Source organism: Topomyia yanbarensis, chromosome 3 (assembly GCF_030247195.1).
Source record: "Topomyia yanbarensis strain Yona2022 chromosome 3, ASM3024719v1, whole genome shotgun sequence".
Lineage (NCBI taxonomy): Eukaryota > Metazoa > Arthropoda > Insecta > Diptera > Culicidae > Topomyia > Topomyia yanbarensis.
Genome location: NC_080672.1, coordinates 268,460,354 through 268,482,010, shown reverse-complemented (window position 1 = coordinate 268,482,010; position 21,657 = coordinate 268,460,354). Strand labels below are relative to the sequence as shown.

Below are 21,657 nucleotides of genomic sequence, written 5' to 3'. Positions count from 1 at the left end.
CGAAGTCGAAACGCAAATTCCATAATTAATTTAAGTATAGGTTTTGTGGTTTTTACATTTTTCTCCTTGGTGTCTAATTTTTACCTAAATTTTCTCCACTAAGGAGAGACATAGCATAGCGAATATTTCAATTTTTCGTTTCGCTGCCCGTGCCTTACTGACAAAAGCAGCAACTAGAATTGGAATAAATTTCAACTATTTAAAAACAGGTAAATCTAAAAGCAAGTCTCTTCCGCAAACGAATAGCAAGAGCCATGAGGACTGGATACGTTCTCTTCCATGTGTCTCGACTGAAACTGAAATGAATTTGCTTACCCATATTTATAGAATTGAGTCAATTTGATATGGTTATTATTAAAAATTCAAACAAGTTTTACGTAATTTACAAGATCATTTATCACTCCGTGAGCTGAACCTTACAGAATGTAATAACTACTATTTTGCTTGGATTTTTCCAACAAGTTTAAACATATTCCCTCTAAGACATTGTTAGAAATGTTCCGATAAAGGATGCCGAAAGAAAAGTCATCTTGAAATTTTGCCACCTCCAAAAATTTTTACGAACATGCATTCTTCAAAAATCCTACATTTTTTAACAATTCCTACTTCTGAGCAGTTCTCTTTAATAGAATAAATCTTTGAGATATAAATATTTTGGATTGCCCAAATCATAGTTTCTGAAATAAAAATTTTTGATTGCAAATATGATAGAGAACTTGGAAGATTAAAATATTTAAAAAATATGATTTTCCTAATCTAGGTGTCTTATCAAATCTCAACGGTTTTGCAAGATTATTTAATTCCAAATGAGCTAATCTTATCTTAGTACAAAAATTAATAATGAAAATTAACAAAGGATATTTAAACACCGCAATTGGCGCGATTGTTTTAAAAATTTCCATGATATTTTTGGGTTTACTGCTTAAGTTATTAAGTTTCTTAAAACTCTCACTTATTTGACAATATTACCGAAATGTGTTCGGTGCGTATAGTGATGTATTTTTTACTCGATTAACGCAATTAATCGATTAATTTCTGAAATAATCGAGGAATCAATAATAGATTAGAAGCTTTCGGTATAATCGAATAAATCGATTAGCTGATATCAACTAATCGACAACATAATACATGAAGCTCGTCATGAAGGGTACCACCTAACGCTAAACATGAAAACCGCCCAACAAAAAATGCAAGCGACATGAAATTCAAAATAGACGCAGTGGCCTTTTTTGGTTGACAAACTAAGATTTACTACCTAATCGATTATTGATTTTAATCGATTATTTTGGCCGATTACTCGAATCAATTAATCAAGCTCTCGAAAATTACTCGATTAACGGATAATCGATTATTTGCAAAAATCACACATCACTAATTGCGTAAAGTAGATGCAAGTCGCGAACATAATTTAATTTTTAAACGTAAAATATCATGACATTAATTTAGCGCCAAATTAGCGTAATGTCTAGGAACTCCTAAAGGGGGACACCAAATAAGTCGCCAAATCAAACCACAACAGAGTTGAACGGATAAACTTCATCTACAAATCGCCTGCCAGATCAGATATGTTTGGGCAAATTTTGACATTTTCTTCTCTTGAATCTACTCTAAGACGGTAAATTTGAGCATTTATCCAATATCATTCCTATCCAGGGTGCTGGGGTAAGTCTTGTCTTAAGTATCACCAAACCTTTTCTTAAGTATCACCATCCACATTGATTCAACACGATTTGATGACCAACTGAGGATAGTTTCCTGAAACAACTAACTACTAGACATTTTTCTGCTCATTTCGATTTGGTGTATATCTACAATATACATCTGTCATATATCTAGGAACCTATTTTCAGGAATTTTAGCTTCTCTTTGTGTTAGAATTATTTTCACTAATAACCTTTCTAAATTTCGTTTATTTTTCAATAGCTATCCCAAGTCATCAGAATTAATTAAATGATTCATTCAATTTTTAAGCCCCTCCCGAAACAAAATTCTGGAAACTGACCTGCCAACAGGTCACAACTGCATAGTCGAAAAATTTCTGTGTTCATTTATTTTCTAATATATTAAAATGCTTAGAACTAATTTTTATTCGCTTTTTGTATTTTTGAGTGGTGTTCTCGGATGAACTCCCTGTCAAAGGGACTCATCACAATTGCAGACGCGACAGTAGATGTCACCCACTAAAATACTACCTAAGGCCAATTGCAGCGGGCCGTGATTCTGATTGTGATATCGAGTGCACGGTTTAGATGTGGTTTGTGGAAACTTTACGATTGCGCTGGAACGAGCATATATATGTGTGCCTAAGACCGCGTTTATAAATTTTAAAGTGCTTAAACGTTTACTTACTCACCGGAGCGTTTTCATGTTTGACGAATTTCGCGTTAAATCGTATTCCGAGTTGGCAGCACCCTCTCAGATTTTAATGAAACTTTCTGTACATGAAGATTTTGTCACAAAAAGCCACTTTGCATACTTTGTTTTTCCAAAAAATGATCTAGACTGTCTTTTGAAAAGGGCCAAACTTTTTTTACCATTTTTATTCAAATAGCTATAGTCTAAAAATGACAAATCCTACGAAAAATGTTGTAGGAGTGGTTTTTACAAAATTAGTCAAATTTTCGAAAAAAAAATATTGAACAAATTCTTCATTGACTCCTACACTGAAAGAAATCAATTTTAAAAATTTAAAGTCGATTTACAAAAAAACAGCATTTTTGATTTGGATGAAATTTGGTTCCAAGATAGATAATTATGTTCCCTACCTACAGTCAAAAATTCAAGTTGGGCACTTTCAAGGAAAAAAGTTATTTGAAAAAAAACTTTTCCTTGTCCAAACTGAATTTTTTTCTTCAGTGTATTTCTATAGAAAGCTAAACCAATGAAAGTCATAATCATCTCAGAATCCAATAAAACTTAGTTTGTGAGAAGATATTGTCTAATTTAGCAACAAAGCATATTTTTATTAAGGGGTTAATACTTTTTCATTTTTCATAAAATCGATTTTTTTTATTACTTTATCTGAAACTCCTTGAGAATGTTTTCCCAAATTTTTGTAGAGATCCGAGCAATAGATCGAAAGCTACAGCGCTTCCAAGCGCACTTCGTCTACCAAGAGCAGTTGTAATTTGAAATTTTAAACTCGATTATCTCGAAATGTCGTCTTACTAAAAATGGTTTTTCCGTAATCACGATTGCCGAAAAACTTCTCAATCAATTTTCTTATTTTTTTCAGTTAATCGTAATTAATTTTTCTCATACGTTAACGATTCCTTTTTTATTCATAAATTTTTGCTTCATGGATAAAATTTTTTAATACCATTTTTAGAGCTTAAAACAACAATTTTTTTACTAAAAACGTTCTCGAATGCAGGAAAAAACATTATTTATTCAACTAATCGTTAAAGTACGAGGAATACTCATATACTAATGGATTTTTTTTTTAATTTTGGGATTTTAGATGATCGATTGGTCTTCAATCGTGATCACCGCAAACCTCTTAAATAAAAAAGGCTTTCGGGGAAAAAGCCATAACTCCGCCAATTATCAATTTATTTTTATAAACTTATGCTCGTTTATTTCACTGAAAAATGTACTACCAAAATATTATAAGTTTGATGTAACGAAATCATTGCTTTATTCCTTTACCTAAATCAAACTTTCTTGACTTTTCTTTTATTTGAATTTTACATAATTATTTATTTATTTTTATATGTAACATTTGTCTTAAAACTATCTTCATGCATGCTATTTTGTATTATTTCTATACAACGAAATTATTTTTGGTTCATCTTTTGAATTCGAATTCCCCTTCGCATCTACTTTGCCACCAGGAATAGGCACCAAACTGTGGATTTTTTGAGTTTCAGATATTGTTTTTGGCGTTATTATACAGCTCTTCGTGTTCTTCTGAAATTTTTGTTGTACTGTTCAGTCAATATGTAGCAGAAAATTAATTTTGTGATATTTTTATCAATTTGTTCAACGCCCAGCTATATAACTCTGGAGAGTTGTTATGACATTTCCATAGTCGCGAGCAGGCCTGGCTGTTTTTGCCATTCGCTTGAGAGTGCCACTAATAGCATCACAGGGTCCTTTTCCATGGGATGCTGCAACAAAATGCCATCCTGCGCTTAACTCATACCTTGACTGGAATCTACACAAGCTTGCGAAGTTTTGCTTATTTTTGTATTGTGCTGCTGCTCCATCAGATATAAAATATATTTTAGAAAAGTTTGTCAATTGTTTCATAAAATTTATCAGTTTTGAGAGGAACAAATGAACTGCAGTCTTCAAGTCTTCCAGTCTTCTAGTCTTCCAGTCTTCCGATATTCCAATCTTCCAATCTTCCAGTCTTCCAGTCTTCATTCAAGTTTGTTATGAATATATACCAAATTCGTTACTGATACTTTTTGCATGTATCAGGCAACTTACAACTGGGAAAATGGATCCTGAGATGATTATGACTTTCATTGGTTTAGTTTTCGATAAAAATACACTGCAAAAAAATTCAGTTTAGACAAGGAAAAGTTTTTTTATAAATAACTTTTTTTTCTTGAAAGTGCCCAACTTGAACTTTTGACGGTAGGTAGGGAAAATAATTACCTATCTTGGAAAAAAATTTCATCCAAATAAAAAATGGGGTTTTTTGTAAATCCACTTTAAATTTTTAAAATCGGTTTTTTTCAGTGTAGGAGTCAATGAAGAATGCTATCAATATTTTTATTCGAAAATTTGACTAATTTTGTGAAAATCACACCTACAACATTTTTTTGTAGAACTTTTCATTTTTAGACTAGAGCCATTTGAAAAAAAATGGTAAAAACGTTTGGCCCTTTTCAAAAGACAGGCTAGATCATTTTTGGAAAAACAAAGTATGCAAAGTGGCTTTTTGTGACAAAGTCTTCATGTACAGAAAGTTTCATTAAAATCTGAGAGGGTGCTGCCAACATTTGTTCGAGTTGGCGCGAAATTCGTCGTTTGCGAGACCTCGGACGTAGGGGTGCATGAATGATGCATGTTCGCGGTTGTATTATCGCTTGTTTGTTTGTTAACTGGTTTGATTCACGAGTATAAATTCGTTTGTTTAACCGTGTAATCTCTATTATATTCGCGTGGGCTTATGAATGTTCGCGTGAATTGCGATTTGTAGTGAATTTTGCAGATCTAGAAGGGAATGAATTCTCTCAATATCGTTTGGAGTAACCGCTTGTATTATCGCGATGGGCACAAGTGTTTCTATGTCATCATGTTTGATCGCGTGGGTATTTTTATTTCGCGTATGCTATCGTGTGTATACCTTCGCGTGTTTGAATTTGTTTATAAAACAGCTAGCTCGCATATTTGTGATAGTTTTAGAATATTAACGCGGGCCGTTATTTTGAAGTTCAATTTCGAGTGTATGGTTCAGATAAAGGGAGAAAGTGAGCTTCCCTACATCACTGGAGAATCCATCTATCGTACCTTGGGACTTGTATAGTGTAGACGAATCCGGTGTTTTGGAGTGCGAGCTCCAGGACTGGTGCGATTCATGCTCACACGAGAGCGAACGTTTGTATGTTGGCGCTTGAGACCGCTTTTATAAATTCATAAGTGTTAACACGTTGACTTAATCGCCAGGATTTTATTATGATTGCGATACCGTAAACGTAGGTATAAGGGGAAGATCGTGTTAGCGACTTGGTTTGTATTATCGTGAGCGTTTGTATATTATTGTGCGCGTACTTTTGATCGCGTGTGCGTTTGTATAACGAGTATGCGAGTGTATTACTAGGCAACTTTTCAAAATGCGGCTTATACAAGAAAAGTACTATAATTGCTCGAAAGCCAACGCCATTTTTTGTGTGTACACTCTGAGTGAAATTAATGTTAGTACAATTTTTATAGTCAAGTTATTCCAAAACCTTATTAAAATTTCATAGCTTTTAGCGCATTTACTGATAACATAATTGTAGTGAGTATGGAGAATCAAACAAAGTTTTGTTAGAATATTCAGCAGGGCTGTTCAAAATGCTATTGCAAACAATTTTGTTGAAGACATGGAAGCAATATACCTTTTTTCCAATCACTCAAGTTCTTATGTCGAACAGTGTAATCAAAACCTCTTTCCAGTTCTCTTATCGATCAAAAACTATTCCCTCAATTTTATCGTGTGAAGGAAACTGACACCAATAATAAGCTAGGAATTCGATCAACAAATTACCACCCGTATGTCACCAAAAAGGATTATACTTTAGGCGGGAACGAATTAAACGACAAGGTTTCCTTCTACGTTGACATCGAATCTTTCTACCACAACCGATAAATCGACCGACAACATTTCAATAAAATTCATTCAAGAGCAGACACCAAATCGAAGCTTATCGCATTACCATTTCTCTTCGGTTCACCCGAAAAGAGATTCCCGAAGTGAGATAAACGAACGAAAAATATCCTTTTATTTAATTGGATTTCGGTTTAATCCCGTTTCCCACCACTCGCTTACCGATGAAATGATTGGCATCATTTTTGACGGAGGCGGCGGCGGGCGGTTACATCTCCTTTTCCCAACCCTGGTCTGCTTTCGATCTGATTGCCTTTTAACGAGCCCTGAAGCGACGAACCCGCTCGCAAGATGAATGAAATCATCAGCAAACCATTTGACCTTCATTTACCACACTAATTACAACTGCCGCTATAAAAGGAGCGTAATGGATGGACAGCCATTAATCCCGAGCCTGGCTCACACGGACGTACATATGTATGTACGTGCTGGCCCTTGGATTCAATTGCCGTGGTCTTCAGTCACAGTAACAGGGCGATTGTGATCACGATTCTCGCGATGATGCTGCATACTGCCAATACGACGCATCGAGCAGCCAGCCCTTTCGGGTTCAGTCCGCCATGACAGGACCCCCGGAGGGGCGCAATATGCGTCCCGATCGCTCATCACACTCGTTGCTTGCTTCGAGCAGTAAAGTGAAAGAAAGAAATCTCTTTGCTACAAATGATCATGATAAATTATGATTGGTTACCCGTGATGTGTCTGTGTGTGTCCGAGGAGGAGAGAGTAGAGGCGAAGGGTTTATCATCGGCCATTTGGCACCGAACGAGGCGTGCATTCGTTTGCTACCATCATCGCCGCCGACAGAACCGAACTGCTCGTCGGTCGTCCCTGCGAAAAGTGAGAGACTAAATAATTGCTCATTATCAATTTCAGTGTAATTTGCTGATGATGAACAAATAATAATTTAATGATAATGATAGCTGCAGGATAAAATGGTGGGAGAAAAACGGGGCACAGGTGGTGCCTTTCTCGCGAGCTCTGTTCTGACTCGATCAGTCTTGCGAGGTGGATGTTGCATCAGTTACCTGATCGATCGTCATTTACCAAGTCCCTCTATTTTTGGTAGTTTGATAACAAAATCATCACAATCGAGCAGGAAAGGGATACATTTCCTTAAAGCTATCATGAAGACAAATTTAAAATTGTACTATTGTTGCTGTTTTGAAAGCGGTGTTAATTATATTACGCTATTAACTATGGAGTTCCTTTCTTCGAACATTTAATAGATCACTAGCTAGGAGACTATCCTCCGACCGACTCCACTGAGAGCGAGATGATCGGGTGGACTCGATTGCTGTGACAAGAAAAGATCCACCGATCAACATCGGGGAATGATAATAGCCCAGAGGCCATATCTGTCCGGGTGCATTTCCATACCAAAGGGAACGGGGTTAAGTGGACCTCTCTCGACCATAAATATCTATTGGTAATCAAGCGGTGCTGCTGGTTGGTTGAATGCTTGGTCAGCCTAATAGTTGATCTCAGGACGACGACTCTAAAGAATGGATGATGACAAGCATTAAATTGCTACTTAATCATTCATCCATCCATCGTTAGGGGTACTGGAACCAACGATGGGCAGCAGGTTTGCGCGTGAAAAAAGAGAAACAAATGACTTGCGTGAAAGTGCAAAAAACCGCCAGCAACTTGGTCTCTTTCGGGGGCCGCTACACTGCACTGACTGGCTGCTGCCGCATCTAAGAGGCGCACATAAATCGCCAACGATTGGTCGGCACGTAACCGATGACCAGGCTCTTAACCGGGGCCGTTTTTGTGTTGACAGCGGTAATCAATTATACGAAATTACAAACCTGGCGAAGCATACTCAAAGGTTCAAATAAAATAACAACACCGCGCTCACCCAAAAGGGTATAATCTAGCCAAATGAACTTATCAGAAATAACAGTCATATAAGCGGAAAAGTGGGAACCTGGCATCAAAATAAGGTAGAGGATCGGGAGCCCGTGTGAAACAATTGGCGGCGTTTGCTTCTCCTCAAAAAATTTGATCAGGAACTATCCCACGGTCGTCAGATTTGTATTCCTCGCAACTGTTTGGGGCGCAATTACACTCTTGCTGTTGAGGTGAAAATTAGTCTGTATACTAATCGAACAGCCTACCATTCCATCAAATTCGGAAATATGAGACACAAAAGCCCGATCGAAAAGAGGCACGAATTAACATTTTTCGATACCCCTCAGCTAACCGTGGAAATAATCTAATTAATGCAGCTAAATAACATTCGGCTTGATTGTCGCTCCGTTCGCCATCAAGGTTAATTTTTTTGACTTTTGCTAATGACTTTTGATAAAGTCAGGCAGACAGACGAAGCTCGTACCACGTTAGGTCTCTGCGGTAACCTTAATGAGCCGCCTTAATGAGATGAACCGTAAATGGGAGCGATTAGGGAACTAATAGAATCGGATTTTGAGGCGAAATTTTGTCCGAAGGAATCACGCGGTCTGACAAACCGACATCGTTTTTTCAACGAGGGACGCGGAAGCGAATAAATTTCGCCATGGGGAATTTATGAAAATCAAAATTTTAAAGTCTCGTCGCCTTAGTTTGATTTACAAAAACAGGTTTTCTTCAAAAATGCACCTAGTAGCATTAAAACTTGCGCTAAGTTTAAACAATCTCGATCGTAACCTACGTTCGTCACAAGGCATTCCCGTTTATGGAAAATGATTTAACTGCTTCTTTATGATTTGACCACCACGTATCACCACTTGTGTTCACAAGCAAACAGCTATCCATCAATGATATCCTGTAAGCACAAAATATATGTGCTTAGAGATCATCATCCCTGGTGGTCAAGTCGGCTGCCATACACTGATGAAACTAAGTCGAAACGTTAATCCTAAGTACTAAAAGTATTAGGTATTTTTACCTCTATGCATAAAACCATTTTAACCAATTTTCTCCTTATAGAGAGATAATAGCAAGAAGCATAATAAAAAACTACAAAGGGGCAGCCCTATGGGGTTGCATGAACTGTAGACGTAGGACTATACTACTTAATGTAAAATATTTATTTTCTTAGTGCATTCAGAGTAATAATAAATCAAATATATTTCTTACGTATAGTTTAAGCACCACCAACCAACATCGAATGTTACATATTGAACCAAACCTTGTTGGTTATCAGGTTATTTCATTTGTAGTTGGTGATCGAATCCGATTAAACTTATTTGAGAAGAGCTGAAGAAAGAAGATAGAAAACCGTGACCGAACTAATATCTGGAACTTAATCTTTATAGCACAAGATTAGCTTTTAAAAATTGTGAAAACTTTTCGATTGTATGTGGTAAAAAACCAGGACCAGAGAAAAAATCAAATTTTAGACAATATAATCACACTTCATGTATAGACCAAGCCTTCTAGTTATATTCTGCCATTATGGTAACATTCCTAAAGCACGCATTCAAATGTAGCGAATACAGTGGTCTTTATCATATATCGAAACTATAAATATACAAGATTCGAAAACAATTTTATATATGGACTTGCTCTGCCATCTGTGAAAAAGAATCTGTCATAAAAAATTGTGCAAAAAATTTGTGACATTACAGAAAATTCTGTGAACGTAGTAATCCTGCTAACAAATTAAATATACGTACCTACACATTCGCCTCAAACATTGATCCCTAAGACAAGACTCGACCGTTTTTGTTCCAATTTTACGTCAGGATGGTCCAGCTCCTGATTGGTTGATTCTGACTTTTTGCACCGTACGCAATGTTGCTGCAGGGATAGCGAAATGATGTTTGACAGTGTAACTATATTTATAGAAAAAGATTGTCATTACTTTTGACAAATAAAATTATTATCGTTAAAAAAGTAAAAAACACTAAATTGAACAGAAATTGTGCGGCAAAGTGAAACAAGTATTAATCATGCATTTATCGTACCGTGGTTGATTAATTTTAAGAAAAATATAACAGAAACCACACCATAATCTAAAACTTTTCGGAAAATGGCTTCATAAAACCTTACTATGCACCCATGACATGGAAAACGGTGCCCTTCATCAATATAGTGGATTCAAGATACAAATATTGCCGGCATAAAATAAATTAAGAAGACTTCATTTTCTTTAATAAAAATAGCAACACTGTTCGGAAGATTTCGGCAGGGTGAAAATGTGCGAAAAGAAGAATGTCGAAGGAAAAATAAGAAGCCGATTGTCACGTCTTGTCTTTAAGTAGAGCGAAAAAGACAATTAGTACCACGACACTATGTTAACCGTGTTTGAAAATGGAGTTCGAATGTACAAGCGATTTTGTGTACGAATAATTGTGTTCGAGATTGTACATAAAAGTGTGCTGGAAACGAGCACAAACAAAGGAAAACATAGTGCTTGAACGGACAAGCTCAGTCGCGTGTTTGACGGAACTGGACAGCCAGTGCAACGGACTTCTAACGCAGTTACACTGGCTGTGAAAACACGCCTGCCGTTCAACAGGCAACTGATCTTGACCGACCAAATCCGTTCTTTAAATAGTCGATAATGACGTCATTCATAGCGCGCTAGGTACACAAATCTGCCGTGCCAGACTTGGGAAGCGCTATCTTCTGTGTGTAAATGCGCGATATATTGACTAGGTTGCACATTATTTAAATTTTTAATGCCATGATATCAAAAATCTTTGGGTTTATCTATTGGAATCTATTCTTAGAAGTATTTCGAGGCGATATGCGCAAAAAATTTGAAAATTTATCGAGAAGTGACTGAATTATATGCGTTTAAAATTGGACCACTTTTCGTTACATACCATTTTTGTAGAAATTGCAAAGTGCAACCCCCATATCGAAAATGAAGACGTAGTCCTACGTCAAAAATTCAGTGCACTCAAGTTACTTGATTAAATTTGCTTTTGACGCAGCTCGATACTGGTCCTTCAGATGATTAGTGTGTTGGTTTCAATGATTACAGTGCAAGCATTTTCACACAAAATTGAACTATGGGGAACGGGGATAGCATAGTTGGTAAATCGATTGCCTTGTGCGCAGCTCATCATCATTTTCAATTTGGAAAATTGGTGATTGATATGATCGAATGCCAACCGTTTTGTTTAATTCGTTTATTTGACACGAATCAATCTGATATTAATCGCTTGTTACAAAATAAAGTAAGACATTTTTGTTTTTCAAAAGTTTTATTTTCTCAAAAACTTTATGCATTTTGAAATCAAATTGGAACGACAAATTTTCTCAATTTCATTTTAATTGTTTTTGTTTATTTTGACACTTGTTGATGTTTCAAATTATGTTTAGTAATTTAACGTCGAAACGAAGCCTTAATGTTTAAATTGTTCATAAAACTGTTTTTAAAAAGTGTTGATAAAAGATAATATTTGCAGATATTCTCAGACATAAATCAAAATTTATATAAATGATAATCTTGAATATAGTAGTTTCATGGCAAAATAACATTTATACAAAATTTACTTTGTATTTTTTTTTGCTATAGATTCGAAATATGTTTGAACATATTGCTTGGTTCACAAAAATTTTCAGCAATTTATTTTGCAATGTAATTTTTTAGTGGGAATGTATCTCGACCATGTTTTTGGAACAAACGAAACAAAACGAAATGTTCTGATAGAGAAAAACTACCCAAGCCCGGTTGTTGACTAGATTTGATTTAGAAACCAAAACAGTGCAGGCGTAAAAGCTTTATCTTATGCAACTAATCACAGTCGTTGCTTGTTGCAAGTGCTGCTTGCACTATAACATCAAACTGAAAACTGCTTCTGCTATAAGTTGAAGCAAATTGAAAACTCTTAGATTTTGAAAGTTCTTGTTGATAACAAAATAAGTATAAAGTTTAATGTATTAGTGAAAAAATGCTATTCCAATTGCTTCTCAAAAAAGAAAGAGTTCCTACTCGCACGAGAGCACAAGCAAAAGAAGACCGGAGAATGCGGTGAGGAATGACCAGTGGCAGACCCAGGGGGAGAGTCCTGGAAGTCCGGACCCCCTCCGAAATTATTTTACTTGTTGAGAAATTTTTAATTAGTTTCAATTTTATATTAGCTTTAAACTCAAAATTACTCCAAACCAAATTTGATTAACAAAACTGATATTCTTTTAATAAGGTTATTACGTATTACGAATTGTATAATGTTCAATTTAAAATCGAAATTTCGGACCCCTCCCGAATTTTTTTTTCTGGATCCGCCTCTGGGCATGGCATCACGCTATCTTGCAATTGAGAAATCACATTTAGGGACAACATTACAAAATGAAAAGATTAATTTCATCCCATGCTTGAATAGACGAAACAATATCATTGCTTGTTCACTTACAACATTGCCATAATAACATTTGGTATAAGAATTTTTATTTGCAGGAATTCATTGGGCATAGTTTTTTTTATTTTGTTGGAAGTTGCACCTCAAAATGCAGTCTGCTACCAGCACGCAAACAATACAACCAGTTGTTCCCAACACTGTCTTCCCGGTATACCAGTCATTGAGGAAAAGTTCAATCGTTAGCTAGAGTAGAAAGTATCTTTGCTATGGTGAGCAGAGGTCGCACATGTTGCGTTAATAGGGTACACTGTAGAAAGCATCGTTGACGGTTGTTACTGTGCATCAGCTGTATTAGTTACGGCCTCGTGTATGTTTTCGTGTGGTGTTCTGCGAAAACGCATTATCTTTTGTACTCAATACAGTACATTTCATCAATGTAAAAAAAATGTCAAGTTAGCTTTTTCTTACGTAAAAATTCATGCTGAATACTATTTTTTGTTGGTTTCTCGATATTTTTGTTTTAAAAAAATAAGGACATCAACATGAAACATATGCTTTGGGGGCACGATATTTCAGCTGTTTGGGGACACTATAGGTCACTACTATAATGTAAATTATTTTGACAGGAAAATTGTGCGCAATTTCGTGCGAAAAACGCCAAAACGGAGTGAAGAGGCCATTAAGAACACAATTGTATCGGTTCAAACACCACATAGCCCCTTGAAAAGTCCTTAAACTGGAATCTACCGGTCCATGGTGATGGTGTTTTTATGGTTTGAACCCATTTCAAATACCCATGTCAAACCCCATGACCATAGGGGTATTATGGGCTTTTCGTTTGCTCGGGGAGTTGAAAAAATAATAATTTAAGATGCTGTTGAAGTAAATAATTGAAAAAACGATCTAAAAAGAGAAGGAAAAGGAATCCAAAAAATGCTCCGAAGCGCAAACGTGATCGTCGCACAGCTAAGCAACCAAGTGAGCCGGAATGCACAACTTCAATTCTACACCCTGGCGACGACGGGGACACCGAAGAAGTCATTCGCAAGTACAAAGCCAGATGCAGCTGCTGAAAAAGACAACATTTCAACATTTTTTCAAAATTTCGTTCCGCGGTGTCGTGATTTTTCATATCATTTGCCACTTCCTTATTGTGTTACCTGAATGATATCAATGGATTACATGTATTATTTATGCTATTAATTTTTAACCCTTTCATGCCCAACTTTTTTCTAGTGCATGTAGGGCTTCAAAACTATTTTTCCTTGAAAACGATGGGGTCAAGCAACACGAAAAGCCTTTTTTCATAAAGATAGGTGCCCAAGTAACAATTGAGGTTTTATAGCACGCTACAAGTGCAATCTAAGTTTTATGACTATCATAAATCCACAATTGTTACTAGTGTAAACTAATTTTGATGCCGGTACTGCCGGTTAAATATACCCATACTACTAACCACTGGGGCTGTCGATCCTATCGTTGAAATACACAGTCAGTCTACTTATAGCAATCGAACAAGCTAGTTCGCTTTTACTCCGCGATCCGAAATACCTGAATAGTTATCTACCGGTTCTGTGCATCGTTTATTTTGTCGGGAAGTAAGGCCGTGAGTTCGTTGGGCTGATAGTGAAGATCGGTCAAGTTCTGCGGTATGGACACAGTTTACAAGCTGTAGACAGGATTAGCAGCCAAGTGTGGTACAATACGAGGTGATCGTAGTAAAAAGTTCTAGAACTATAGAAATCGGTAGACAATAGCGGGACAAAAGAACCCCGTGGTTAATTAAAAAACGCATGGTTATCATAGATACGTGCTAGTGACTGGTGTGGTATCACATGTTCTGACCAAGACCATATGTCGGAATCTGAAGAATACGAGAGCGGAAGTGAATTCGGAAACACAGGTGCTGATAATTCGCGTGGTCAATTTGTGACATTGCGAAAAACGAACAAAATGTCTCGAGATGGTGAACAGGATGCCGCGGCGCTAAGGTTAGAATTGGCGGCCAAAGAAGCTGAAATCGAACGCTTGCAACATCGCTTAACTATCGCCTCAATGGAACCGGCGAATGTCCCAGATCGCGCAGTTCGTCGTCCAGATTTCCGTGAATTGAGAGAAATGGTCACTAAGTTCAACCCAAAAGACGCCACGTGTCTATCAGCGGAAGAGTGGATCCAGGAGATCGAAACTACGGCAGTACATTACGATTGGGATGATACTACCAAATTACATTGTGCTCGTTTGAATCTGGAAGGTTCGGCAAAGTTGTGGTGGTCTGGAGTACAAGATGTAGCTACTACATGGACGCGGTTTACGCAAAAATTGGTTCGTGCATACCCGTCGGCACGCGATCCAATTTACTACCACAATCAGATGACAACTCGTCGAAAATTGAGAGATGAGACGATTGAAGAGTACATTTACTCTCAAGTTGCTTTGGGTAAACGAGCCGGTTTAGCTGAAGGTGTGGTAGTGAAATACGCGATCGCTGGGTTAGGCGAGTTCGTATCCAAATGTCGAGTACAACTCGGAGGAAAAATCGAAACAGTTGATGAGCTGATGTCGCAGTTGAAGTGGATGGAGGGTATGATGGATAACCCGTTGGAATCAACTCGTGTGCGAACAACTGAGAAGAAAGAAAAAGTTATTACGTGCTATCGATGTAATCAACCTGGACATAAGGCGATCGCTTGCTCAAAGGTGGCTGAAAGATGCTGTTATAGTTGTGGTATTAGTGGCCACATGGCGAAAAATTGTCCAAATATGAAACAACCGAAACCTGGACCCTCAAAAATGCAAGTGGTAGAAGAGGAAAACAATTTTATTAAAGTGGTTGAGGTGGGAGGAATGAAACTGAATGCTTTGATCGACTCGGGGTGCAAAGTGTCTACTATTCAATATCGGTTCGCCGATAGGGCCGGTGCTAGTGAAGTGACAAATACAACGTTGGTCGGTTTTGGTGGCAAAAAGGTGGATGTCGATAAAATGGTGAGGTCTTTTGTAAAACTCGATGAGATTGAAGTACCAGTTAAGCTGAACGTTGTCCCTAATTGGGTACAGAACACTGCCATCATATTGGGACGGGATGTGCTCAACCAAGATGGTATAGTGATGGTGAAAGGTAACGGAAAAGTGGAATTTCGACGTGATAGTGATCACAATGCAGATTCGGGAAACGTAAACCAGATGGTAGTAGAAGTGCAGCCGCGGAAATATGAGTCGATGTACACAATCGACAGCCAAGTAAAATACTCGCCAATTGAAGTTGATGATTTGAACGTAGAGGGTTCAAAAGAAGAAATTCTAAAGCTAGTGAATCGGTACCGCTCGTGCTTCGCAAAGGATATGAATGAGTTAGGTGTCGCGAAAGGTACGGAAATGAAGATCGTATTAAGTGATCAAGAGCCAGTGTATGTAAAACCACATCGTATGGAGTATGCAAGAGAGACTGCTCTGCGTGGTTTAGTGGAAGAGCTGATAGAAGCCGGTATTGTGGAAGAGTCGAAATCGCCGTATAGTAGCCGAGTCGTAATGGTGCCAAAGAAAGACGGTTCATTCCGAATGGCAGTAGATTACCGTTTATTAAATAAAAAGACAGTGAAAGACCGTTACCCAATGCCGGATACTTGCATAGTGTACCGAAAGAGCCCGTTCCATTCAGTACAGTGCACATGGACCACATGGGCCCATTTGTGCGATCAGCACGAGGAAATTCGTATGTGGTGCTTCTAACTTGTGGATTTTCTAAGTTTGTGGTAGTCCGAGCAGTGCGTTCAACAAAAACTGCGCCTGTGTTGAATTTCTTGGAGGATGTTACTGCTACGTTTGGAACACCAAATCGCATGGTGACGGATAGGGGCTCGGCTTTCACTGCCAAACTATTCGAGGAGTATTGTCGGGTGAACGCAATAACACACATCAAAACAGCTGTTGGATCTCCGAGAGCAAACGGTCAAGCCGAGAGAGCCAACCGAACAGTGCTAAATGCAATTCGTTGTATGGTGGGTGAGCACAACGTGCGTTGGGATGAGCATTTGCCGAAAATCCAGTGGTCGATCAACAATATGCCAAATTCAACTACAAATGTAACACCGAGTGCGTTGGTATTATCCTATACGCCACGTGACATACATCAGAATGCCATCATTTTATCGCTACACGATGAGGGGAACAATGTGTTGGAGAACCCTCAGGAGCTGAGACAACAGGCGATGCATGCTATCGAGAATAGACAACGAATGCAAAAGCGATATTTCGACGAACGACGAAAGGAACCGAGTCATTATCAGGTGGATGACATGGTGTTAGTAGAGCGAGATCTTACCGCGATGGGCCACAGTCGCAAGCTGGAGGCGAAATACAAGGGCCCATATGTGGTAAAATCCGTGTTGGGCAATGATCGCTACGAGTTGGAGGATCTACCGGGCGTGCGCAACTCGAATCGAATGCGAACTACGGTGTATGCAGCTGATCGTATCAAACGCTGGTGTCAACTAGCAGATCTGGACGATTCGGATGAAACTGCAGACAACAGTATGATGGAGCACGAAGAAACTTGTTAGTGTTGAATTGCAAATGGATTATTATTATTATCAGTTGATATATATAGAAAATGAACTATACCTAATTTGGAATCAGGTGAATCTGGGTGTCCGGTTGTAAACTAATTTTGATGCCGGTACTGCCGGTTAAATATACCCATACTACTAACCACTGGGGCTGTCGATCCTATCGTTAAAATACACAGTCAGTCTACTTATAGCAATCGAACAAGCTAGTTCGCTTTTACTCCGCGATCCGAAATACCTGAATAGTTATCTACCGGTTCTGTGCATCGTTTATTTTGTCGGGAAGTAAGGCCGTGAGTTCGTTGGGCTGATAGTGAAGATCGGTCAAGTTCTGCGGTATGGACACAGTTTACACTAGGGTGCTCTCCTAGCGGTGCTAGAAGCTGCTCAATTTTTACCTTCCAATGCTCAATACAATTCTCCTAGAATATTTACAATAGTCCATTGCGAGGAAAACGTAGCCAAACACAGTCTAAATTGATAAGTTTGATCAGTTTTCAATGATATTGCAACATAACGAAGATATATAAAAAAAATCATTTTCCGTCGTCAACGTAAACTGTCTCTGGCAGCACTACTTCATCGGAATCCAATCAGACTAATTGCAATAACTTCAGGTCTAGAGCTGATGCTTTTAACTGTTAATACCAGGCATTGCATTTATCGCTCATATGAGTAAATGCGCCCGGATAATTTACTAGTGCGACAATAAAAACTCACATTTTCACACAAAAAGTTATTGGCACTCACACAACTTCTCCGGATAAATACAACGTGTTATTTCTCCGGATAAATAAAACAGCCGGAGAATGAGTGAATGAGTTTATCACGGTATCCTTTTTGCGTTCGCTGCTTTGCTGTCGTTATTCCAAAACACGAAAACACAAGTTAATCATACTTCTTTGCCGCTTTTCTTTGTAATTAAATGTATTTTTTTTAAGTTTTAATTGATTTCCACGAAATTAAATTTTTATCACCTTCTCCGGTGAGAAGGAAAAAAGTTGGACATCGGATAAGCTACTTCTCGCGTGAGTGAGAGAGAATTACAATGCCTTGTTAATACTCAAATGAAAGGCAATAGTCGCATTTATTAACCTTACTTGTTTTTGCGAGAAAATCTTGTCTCAATCAAAAGTTATAGCTGTTGAAAAACGTTGTTGTCCACAAACAACATAGGCCTGAAGGGATTAAATAATTTGCAGTATTCATACTCTTCTAATAAAAGGTGAACCGATAACTTTCTAGACGTGTACAATGTTTTATTAACCCTCGAATATAGTGACCTTTCGTACACCTCGATTTTAAAAACATCGAAAAAAGCACCTTCGCCTTATTGGATTTAGATTGAAAAACATTTTGCCAGGCATCAAATCATTATGGCCAAAACGTTGCCAGACGTTAACCTTTCCAACGAATGCTTGTTTGTCAAAATCAGTGCAAAAATACCATCTCACGAGCTCGTCAGAAAAATTAGCTTACTTGCCTGAATCTAAGCACCAAGTCTGGGCCTGATTTAGGTCCAGACCTGGTAAGGGGAAAAGGGGAACTGGTCCGGATCCGTGAACTTTTTCGGATTCGGGTACTGGTCCGGATTCCGGAACTGACCATAATCTAGACTGAACTGGCTCGGATCCATGGACTGGTCCGAATCCGTGATCTGTCTCGGACTCGGGGTCTGGATTAGAATCGGACGATTTTAAAATTTTTATTTCCATGACTCGAAATTTACAATTATATTAAAATACTTTGTACAATGCTTATTCACATATTTTTAACAATAGCCAGCTGTTAGGAATTAGTTTAAACAAACATTTGAATGGAAAAAATATATCAATGATTAATGTGGGTTAAGATACAGATGATCAAAGTCACCCCGGAATACTAAAACAGACTTCAAAATGAAATTCTTGTTTTTCGACAAATCGTTGCAAATGGAAATAGCTAGGTAAAACCATTCAATGTTATATCAGTACCAACATAGGTTAAAAATATTAAAGTTGAAAAAATGGGTCGAGGCTAAAAATATCTAATGATTACTTCGAAAAGTGATAGAAGTCACTCCGGTTTACGGTAATTGATAGTTACACACACCGATAGGAGAAATATTCAATACCGCTTTTGATAGCTAAAGATTGAAGTTGTTATATAATTTGCGTTTCGACTTCGTCTCATCAGAATCCGACACTAACTTAGTGACAGAACTAAGCTAGCGCCGGATTGACGCCAACTCCAAATAAACGAAATCGCAATTTGTTGTTCTCGGCAAACTCCTAGTCCCGCAGTGATGTCCCGCAAGAAGTCAAACGAAAATTCCATAACTAATTTTGTTATAGGTTTTGTGTCATTCACGCGCAAAGGTGATTTTAAAGAATTTTCTCGACAAACCTAGTTATAGTTATACATTTTTCTCCACCATGAAGAAATATACAATAGTAGATAAAGTTTATTCAATTTGCTTTTTTAAGTTCAACATCAAAGTGATTCGTGTGAGACAGAATAGAAAACCCGTGAATTGTGTTATACCGTGGCTTACAATTCAAGAATGCTCATACAAATTTTAACTTCTATAGATTGATTATGCCCGTTTCAAAATTTTAACAATAAAACGAATGGGATTACTAAATTTCTCTATTTAATCAGAAAAATATTCTTAATAAAAAAAGATTTTCATAAAATCTTGCGAAAACCGCGCAATAGAAAATTCTAGCCTATCTCAGACACAGCTGTCAATAACAAGTACCAATCAATAATCAATATCATGTAGAATAGCATTTTTGAACATTTCCAGAGTATAAGCAATTTGAGTATTATTGTATTATTTTAATCTCGTAGGTCTTCAGTGCATGTGTAATATCACTTCACTACCTCACGGAATCCTTGACTTGATCTCGCTTCAAACTAAGCAATATCCAAAATTCTATTTGCAGTGATAATTTGTTTGAAACAACTTTTTACATGGCCTTGATATGAATAAAAATTTCGTGAAATCTGGTAGGCCAATGGGGCGCAACACGTGTGCTTTCAGGCAAAAAATACGTGTCTCATTTGTCGAAAATTATAACGTAACACACAACCGACATGAACCGAACACTTCCTGCTTCGATTTTACTGTGGTCCAGCGTATAATCTCAAAGCAACTAAAAACCCAATCAGTTGGATTGGTATTTCTGCATGTGTGTAGTACAAATACACGCACACATTCTATCATCGGTTTCTACTTCCACGTTGCTATCGCACAACCTGACCGCGATGACGCCTGACGTTGTTTGGGCAGGGTCTGATTTATACGTGACACCAGCAGTGTGCACCTGAACCACCAAGCCGCGAGTCAGGAAGCGAACAAAGTAAACAAAAGTTATGTGTGAAAATCGAGATTATTCCCCGACGGTACGGCAGCCGGCCAGTAGATGTAAGGATGGTGGGTTCTTGGACACGTTTCAGTTCATTCGATAGCGAAGCACTGAGCAAGGCAATACCAGCTGTAATCAGATGGACCAAGGGCAGATTTGGTCGGTACAACGAAAAAAAACGACAGTAGGGACTAAGAAGCGAACTTTGGATGTGGCAGCGGCCGAGTGGTGGGCAGGGAAAATGATATATATTTTAAGTGCTAATCTCAAGATTTATAACGTATAAATTTATCCGCGCCTTGTTATTTATATTCAATTTGTTCGACTTTCTTGTTGTCCGGCCTGGATGGCAGTGACACAGACATGATGGAGTTGCTGCTCCTACGGGATACCCAGCTTTCGAAATGGACGGAGGGAAATTTGTGTGAGAAATTTCGATTGTTTGCTCGATCGCGGAGATGTTGCGACTTTTATTTATAGATTTTGCAGCAAACTGTAAATTTATTACCGTTGTATTTTATGAATAATTAATTTCTTTCGTAGCAAAACAGCTACATATCGTTCCATACAGAGGGTTATTAATCAATCCGTCGTGGGCTTGAGATCATGCATCCTACCAAATAGCCTTCTCGAATGCCTGATTGTATGTACATTTGGTGTGGTTTCGGTCATTACGAGTCAACATTGTAAGTGGAACCACGAGTTACCTCACTTCCATGCATATAAGCCTGATTCTAATGCATTTTCTGCAGTACATCTGGTATAATGCAAAGCTTATACATACATGAAAAAATCATATAACGATAATACCTGGACTTGTTATAGCGATACATAACTTCGAGAAGCTAGGCAAAATTTCTACATGAATATGTACAATGCAGCGAGTTTGGGTGACGTGATGCTTTTAGCGTCCAAGTTTTCTTGCATTAGGTGTTCGCTTTGGGTTTACCAAACGAATCATTCATTTAAACTATAATTCCAATAGCTATGATGTCATGAACCAAACCCGCCATCCGTAAATCCATCTATAAATTCGTCCGTTCAACTTTCAAACCTCGCTTGATTCATGTGCATTCAACCCCACCTTTCCAGTAGATATCATTTGGCGAATCTTTCCAAGTTTTATTATTTTATGAAGCAAAAGATCTCTAAGCAAA

General features: G+C 37.8%; 1 protein-coding gene across 4 annotated transcripts in view; it reads left to right on the top strand.

Moving 5' to 3' along the window:
* The window catches only part of LOC131691722 (protein grainyhead), a 774,648-nt gene that overhangs the window by 716,115 nt on the left and 36,876 nt on the right, over positions 1-21,657 (top strand). The gene's annotated exons all lie outside the window — the stretch shown is intronic.